The sequence below is a fragment of the Frieseomelitta varia genome, unplaced genomic scaffold (assembly GCF_011392965.1).
Source record: "Frieseomelitta varia isolate USP_RPSP 00005682 unplaced genomic scaffold, Fvar_1.2 scaffold_305, whole genome shotgun sequence".
Lineage (NCBI taxonomy): Eukaryota > Metazoa > Arthropoda > Insecta > Hymenoptera > Apidae > Frieseomelitta > Frieseomelitta varia.
The window spans coordinates 161502-167501 of NW_025110041.1; the positions used below are offsets into that span (position 1 = coordinate 161502).

At 34.9% G+C, this 6000-nt stretch overlaps 1 protein-coding gene across 2 annotated transcripts in view; it reads right to left on the reverse strand.

The window, feature by feature from the left end:
- Positions 1 to 336, reverse strand: part of LOC122529726 (sodium/calcium exchanger 1-like) — a 122132-nt gene extending 121796 nt beyond the window's left edge. Inside the window, exon 1 of one of the 2 annotated variants that reach the window (XM_043656114.1) lies at positions 331 to 336. The gene's annotated coding sequence lies outside the window, so the exon portion shown is untranslated. The remainder of the gene's footprint in view (positions 1 to 330) is intronic. The other variant, XM_043656113.1, reaches the window with a different exon arrangement.
- Between the last annotated feature and the right edge of the window lie 5664 nt (positions 337 to 6000).

Here is a 6000-nt window from a genome sequence, read left to right on the forward strand (position 1 = left end):
TTCATTTTTATTATTTTAAACTATTAATAATATTATTAATTTTTAACTGTTACTAAAATATATTTTTATTGAAACTTTTATTAAAACTATAATAAAACTTTATTATATATATATATATATATATATATATATATATATATATATATGATTTTAAATTAATATAATTAAATAAAGTATATAATAAAAATATATTTTATATGCACAAAAATCTGCAGTCTGTTAATGAGCGGCTGCGCGACAAAAGTGGCATAATAATTTCCAAAACATTGACCAACGATTCGTTCGATCGGTGAACCGTGAAGATCGTTTTAACGAACGATATCAGTACACGTCCGATTGTCAGAAATTGATCGACACGTTGATCGTATCGATTAGACAAACTCGATCAGAGTGATTTCGTTCGACTGTCCCCCGGATATTAATCAACGACGGGGGAAATTCTGTACGTCACCGATCGTTATTGTAGATCGGTCTGTAATCGGATCCAATAAGCGCGCGAGTTATGATAACGTTACACTAACCAATCGCTGTCCGTATCGCCGTAAAGCCAGCAAGGGAACACAAGGTAATATCGATGTCGGTAATTAACTGCGGCATATCGCGTCAACCGAACGACATCCGGCCATTCTGCTCCCTTATCGAGCAATGCACTTTCACCTATTCGAATAATGGCTAATTAAGCATACGTTCGGACAAAGCTTGTCTCCCCAAATCAAACACGGATTCTGTGTCGAACGTCTGGATCTCTTTACCTGTAAATATTCATCGATCGTTGGTTCACGAATCACTGTTCGAGGGATTGGTTTTGTAATTGGAGCATAGATTCGCTCTGCGAATAAAACAGTGGAGGGCTTATATAATTAAGCATAGCATTAAATATCCATTTGATCGCGTTTCCATGTGGAAAATTTCAAGACCAAATGTGCCGTTTCGTAATCGACAGATGTTTACTCGCAAATATTCATCGGTCGTCGATTTATTCTGCAAGATTCGTTCGAAGATGATGGACAGTTGGAAGGAAGATTGACTCTGCTAATGAACGAAGGCTAATTGAACGAAAGCATGGTGCTCGTTCATGCTTCTAAGACGAAATATCGTATCATGAACGATAGATGTTTACTTAGAAATATTTATTGGAAATATTTATGAAAATAGTTTTTCGTCAAATCTCGTTCGAAGCTGACGGACAGTTGGAACAAAGATTGACTCTGCGGATAATGGAAAAGCTAATTAAAGCACGGCATTGAACATCTAAGAATCTAATTCGACGAACCTTGATAATATATTATATGTTGAGAACGTAAACTCACTCGAGAATGTAAAGAAATTGAAAGAAACGTAACGATAGAGATAAAAATAACTTTTATTTTTATTTATTCGATACTTCAACGTGTTGACTGTCACACGTTTGTCTATGGGATAAAATATGAAATTTCTATGATATATTGTGTTGCAATAAAAGACACTGAAAGTATAACATCATCTAATTATTTTAAATTCTTTGTAAACGATATATGCATCCCATTTTAATTACTTTTACGTGATAATATCGTCTAATTATTTTAAATTAATGATATCCATGTCGTTTTAATTATTTAAAAATATTTATAGAAACAGAAACGGCGATCCACCAGTGTTAATTATGAATTGTTCTAATCATTCTCGTTTTATCATATTTAATTATTTAAAATATTTTGTCAACGATATTCGTTATTTAAAAATATTTATAATCTGACCAGTGACCATATTTGCGCTCTCGAATACAAATTCATAATCATCAGAACAACGCTAGCAGCGCTATGTTGTTCAAACGATACTAACAATTTCCCTGGCTGGGTGAAAATTCCGCGAAGAGGGATGAAAAGAAAAAGAAGAAAAAAAAATAAATAAATTTGGTTATGCTTTCGAACTTGCACAACGTCCTCGGCAGCTTCTGCTTTTCAATCAGCTTCGCCTCTGCATATACGCTCATAATCGAGTGAAAGCCGACAGGCTGAACGATCTGACGGCTTTTGCCAAATTAGACGTTCAAATTTGAAATTCAAATCGATCCAGACTTGGCAGCCAAATCAATTTAGCGTAGCATCTGGCTCCGACAACGTCGAATCCTCCTCCATCAGCGCGCGTTCTAAGCTCGCGCCCGTCACTTATAAACACTTTGAAACGCGATTCGCCTCGCAACACGCGATTAACGCAACACAACGTCAAGACCGTCTCTATACGCTTTAAAGGAGATTCCTGAAGTTAATCTGTCTAACCAGCAGCCGATCGACATACGAAGATTTAATCAACGACCGATAAACATTACCCGAGCAAGAAAGAAGACTCTCTGGTAAACGAGAGTTGTTCGCGCTGTGCAGTGAAAATTTGTCGATAATTCAAATTGATATAAGTTGATTAAAAGAAAAAAAAAAAAAAAGAGATCCTCTTGAAGTATATATTTTCGTTCTTTCCGAAGATGACGAAAAATTTTCTTTAGGTCCATCATCGTTTCGAAGGTTCAGGTCTTCCTTTTATAACGAACTTTTACTTGCTATACGATTTCCTCTCAGCGTTTTGTTAGTAGCAGTGAGTAGAATTAGAATTGAACGACAGAAATTCGAGAAATCCTAACAGTGACCGTTATTTAATAACGATGAAACATTAGTCGATAGTTTCGACTGTTGTAACTTTGTAAAATAAGATAAGTTAGAGGTTAGGTTCGTCTTTGGGTTCGTTAGGACAAGGTTAGGTTCAGTTTTGAACCATATAACCTCTAATTTGATAGTTTTGAGTTTTTTCAACGAAAATGATTTTACGTCAATCAATGGAAATGTTTTCCCTAGGAGGTTATGGTTGAATTTTGAGCCAGGTGACATCTAATTTGAAAGTTTTGAATTTGTCTTTTACAAAGACGATTTTACGTCATGTAATGAGTCGAAGAATGAGAATGCTTCCCTTAAAAAAGGTTATGGTTGAATTTTGAATCGTACAACCTCTAATTTGACAGCTTTGAATTTGTTTTTTTATAAAGATGATTTCACATCTTGTAACGAGTGAAAAAATGGGAATGCTTTTCTTTTTGGCAATTATAAAAATTCAAACCTTTCTACATTGAAATTTTCTTTTGTAATTAAATTCACCGCAATTTCGAAGATTGAAGCCTCCCCTTCGCAGAATTTACTGATCTTTTCCCGCCATTTTATTGAACTATGAATATTAGGATTGAAATTCAAGAAATCCTAACATTTCGTCATTTAATTCTAATGTTCAAAGTTGATTGACAAAATTGAAAATGACGAGAAGAGAAATTGTTGTGAAAAGAAAAACTTCGATCTACTCGTGAAAACAATTTTCCATTGTTTTCCAAGACAAATCTCGAGAAGAATGTATTTGGTATGAAATCACGAACTCAAAACTAATTTTTTTGAGAAATCACACTGACAGTTTTTCAACCTTATTATTATTACTTGCGCTCTTCACTGTATATGTATAAAACATTTTGAAAATTCAGTAAAAATAATATGAAACACAACAACTATTTAATCTAACTAATCTGGTGATAACGAAACTAACGACAAATGAAATTTTAATTTTATACGCAATCCACAATAATATATATCTTGTTATCATTACTTATGCTCTTTAGATAAATATTTTATATATTTTCAAATATATAAAACATTTTGAAAATTCAGTAAAAATAATATGAAACACAACTATCTAATCTAACTACTGATGATGACGAAACTAACGACAAATGAAATTTTAATTTTATGCGCAACGCGCAATAATATATACCTTGTTATCATTACTTATGTTCTTCGTATAAATGTTTTATACACTTTCAAATGTTTGAAAAATTCAGTAACACGACCCTCTAATCTGACAATAATGAAACTAACAAATGAAATTTCAATATGCGCAACGCACAATAATATATATTATAACATACAATAATATATATTATTCATATATTATACAGACTGTTTCGTAACTTGTGGGACCCACTTCGGAAGCTGATTGTACGCCTAAAAATAATGAAAAAAATGTCATATAAATATATGTCCTATCTGTCTTCGTTTATGAGATATAATGAATTTTATAAACAGAGTAAACTCTAGTAAGCTAGTTTTACTAGGGATGGTATATTCAATTTTCATAACAATCATAATAGGGATGAAGAAAACCCACATGTTATTTGCACATTCAAGACATCAACACCAGTTTAGTTTAAACGTATGGGCAGAAATAATTGATAAATTTTTAATTGGACCTTTTTTTCTTGATGGGAAACTAACAGACACAAAGTACGTTGATTTTTTGAGCACGCGTTTACACGAAATATTAGAGGAAGTTCCAGTCGATATTAAATTATTCGTATGCGGTTTATGCATGATGGAGCTCCGCCGTATTTTAGCCGAGTGGCTAGGCAATTTTTAAATCAACACTTTGCAAATAAATGGATTGGTCGTGGAGGTCGTATTGCATGGCCTGCTCGTTCTCCGGATTTGAATCCATTAGATTTTCATTCGTGGGGACATTTGAAATCTATTGTACACGCAACATCGATTGAACATGCTGAAATACTACGAAATAGAATAGAGCAAGGCTTCCGACAAATTCGANGATGAATGACAAGACGCGTGCAGGCTTGTCTTCAAATGCAAGCTGGTCATTTCGAGCATCTTTCGTAAAAGTAATTAAAACAGAAAATTCATTATATCTCATATAATATGACTTCAATATATCTCATATTTATATGACTTTCTTTCATTAGTTTCAAGCGTTACAATCAGCTCCCGAAGTGGGTCCCGCAAGTTACGAAACACCTTGTATATCATTGTATAACATTTGTAAAATCCACGAATGTGCACGATCAGGTTCGCTCGAAGGCCGTTGAATGGCGTTTTGACTTGGCCGCGGCTCGAGAGGGCGGCCATTAACGCGCGAGGTAACGTCCTTAGTCGAATTCGAGGGTGCTGAATGACATTCGAACACCGGAGGACGAGTGGCCAGTTAGCGTAAATAGGGCCTAACTGGGTTAATGCACATTTGCATTAACGCCATCGTGGCGGCCATCGTGCACGCCGTGGCGGTGAATAACATTCGAACGCGTCGCTGGCCGGACAATATACTCGCGACGTGGCTGGAGCAACACCGCAAATTAGATCCGAGAGGAGACCCGAGCCACGTGTTTAGGTCTCTGCGGAAACTTGGCCCATTGATTCTCGCGATTGCTTCGTTACCCGTGACAATTCTGACACGACCGGGTATCGCTGTGTGTTGAGTTAAATACGGAAATGAACGACTTGGTCTTTGTCAATAGGACATTCAATGGTCTGATCTCGTGCCCGAATATCATTGAATTGTTTAAACTTGATGTTCCTTCCAGATCACTACGTCATTCTGAATTGCTTCACACTGAGCACCATCGAGCATCATTATGGCTTCTGTAACCCGTGTAATCGTATATTTATTAACGCTAATAATGCACGTTATTTGATCGATCGTTATGTGATTTCTTAACCATTCATTTAAACGCTCGTTACTTGGTATCTCCTTGTAATTTTTCACTCATTGTCAGTCTCGTATCTCGTTACATTTAAAATTTTTTATAATTGCATCACTTTTTGTACTAATGGGCATTTTTCTTTACCCGTGAAAAATGAATAAATAAATAAATGAATAAATAAGTGAATGAATGAATGAATGAATAAATTAATAAATGAATGAAAGAGATTATATTTGAAATCAAATTAAAGTCAGAACTGTGAAGAATATGATTATAAAATCGATTATCAATTCAGAGCTACAGTTCGAATTGCCCGTCCAGTCTTTACTTCCGAGCGTCATTTATAGTCCTCAGATTGCAATTTTATCTCTTTTAGCGTCCTAGAGGTTATCGAATTTCTTCCCACGAAACTTTCAGAACGATCGCTAGTTGTTGGAGAGGCAAATAAAGAGACTACGCGTTTCAGTAATTGATTTACACCATCCGTGTTACAACTTAACGTGACT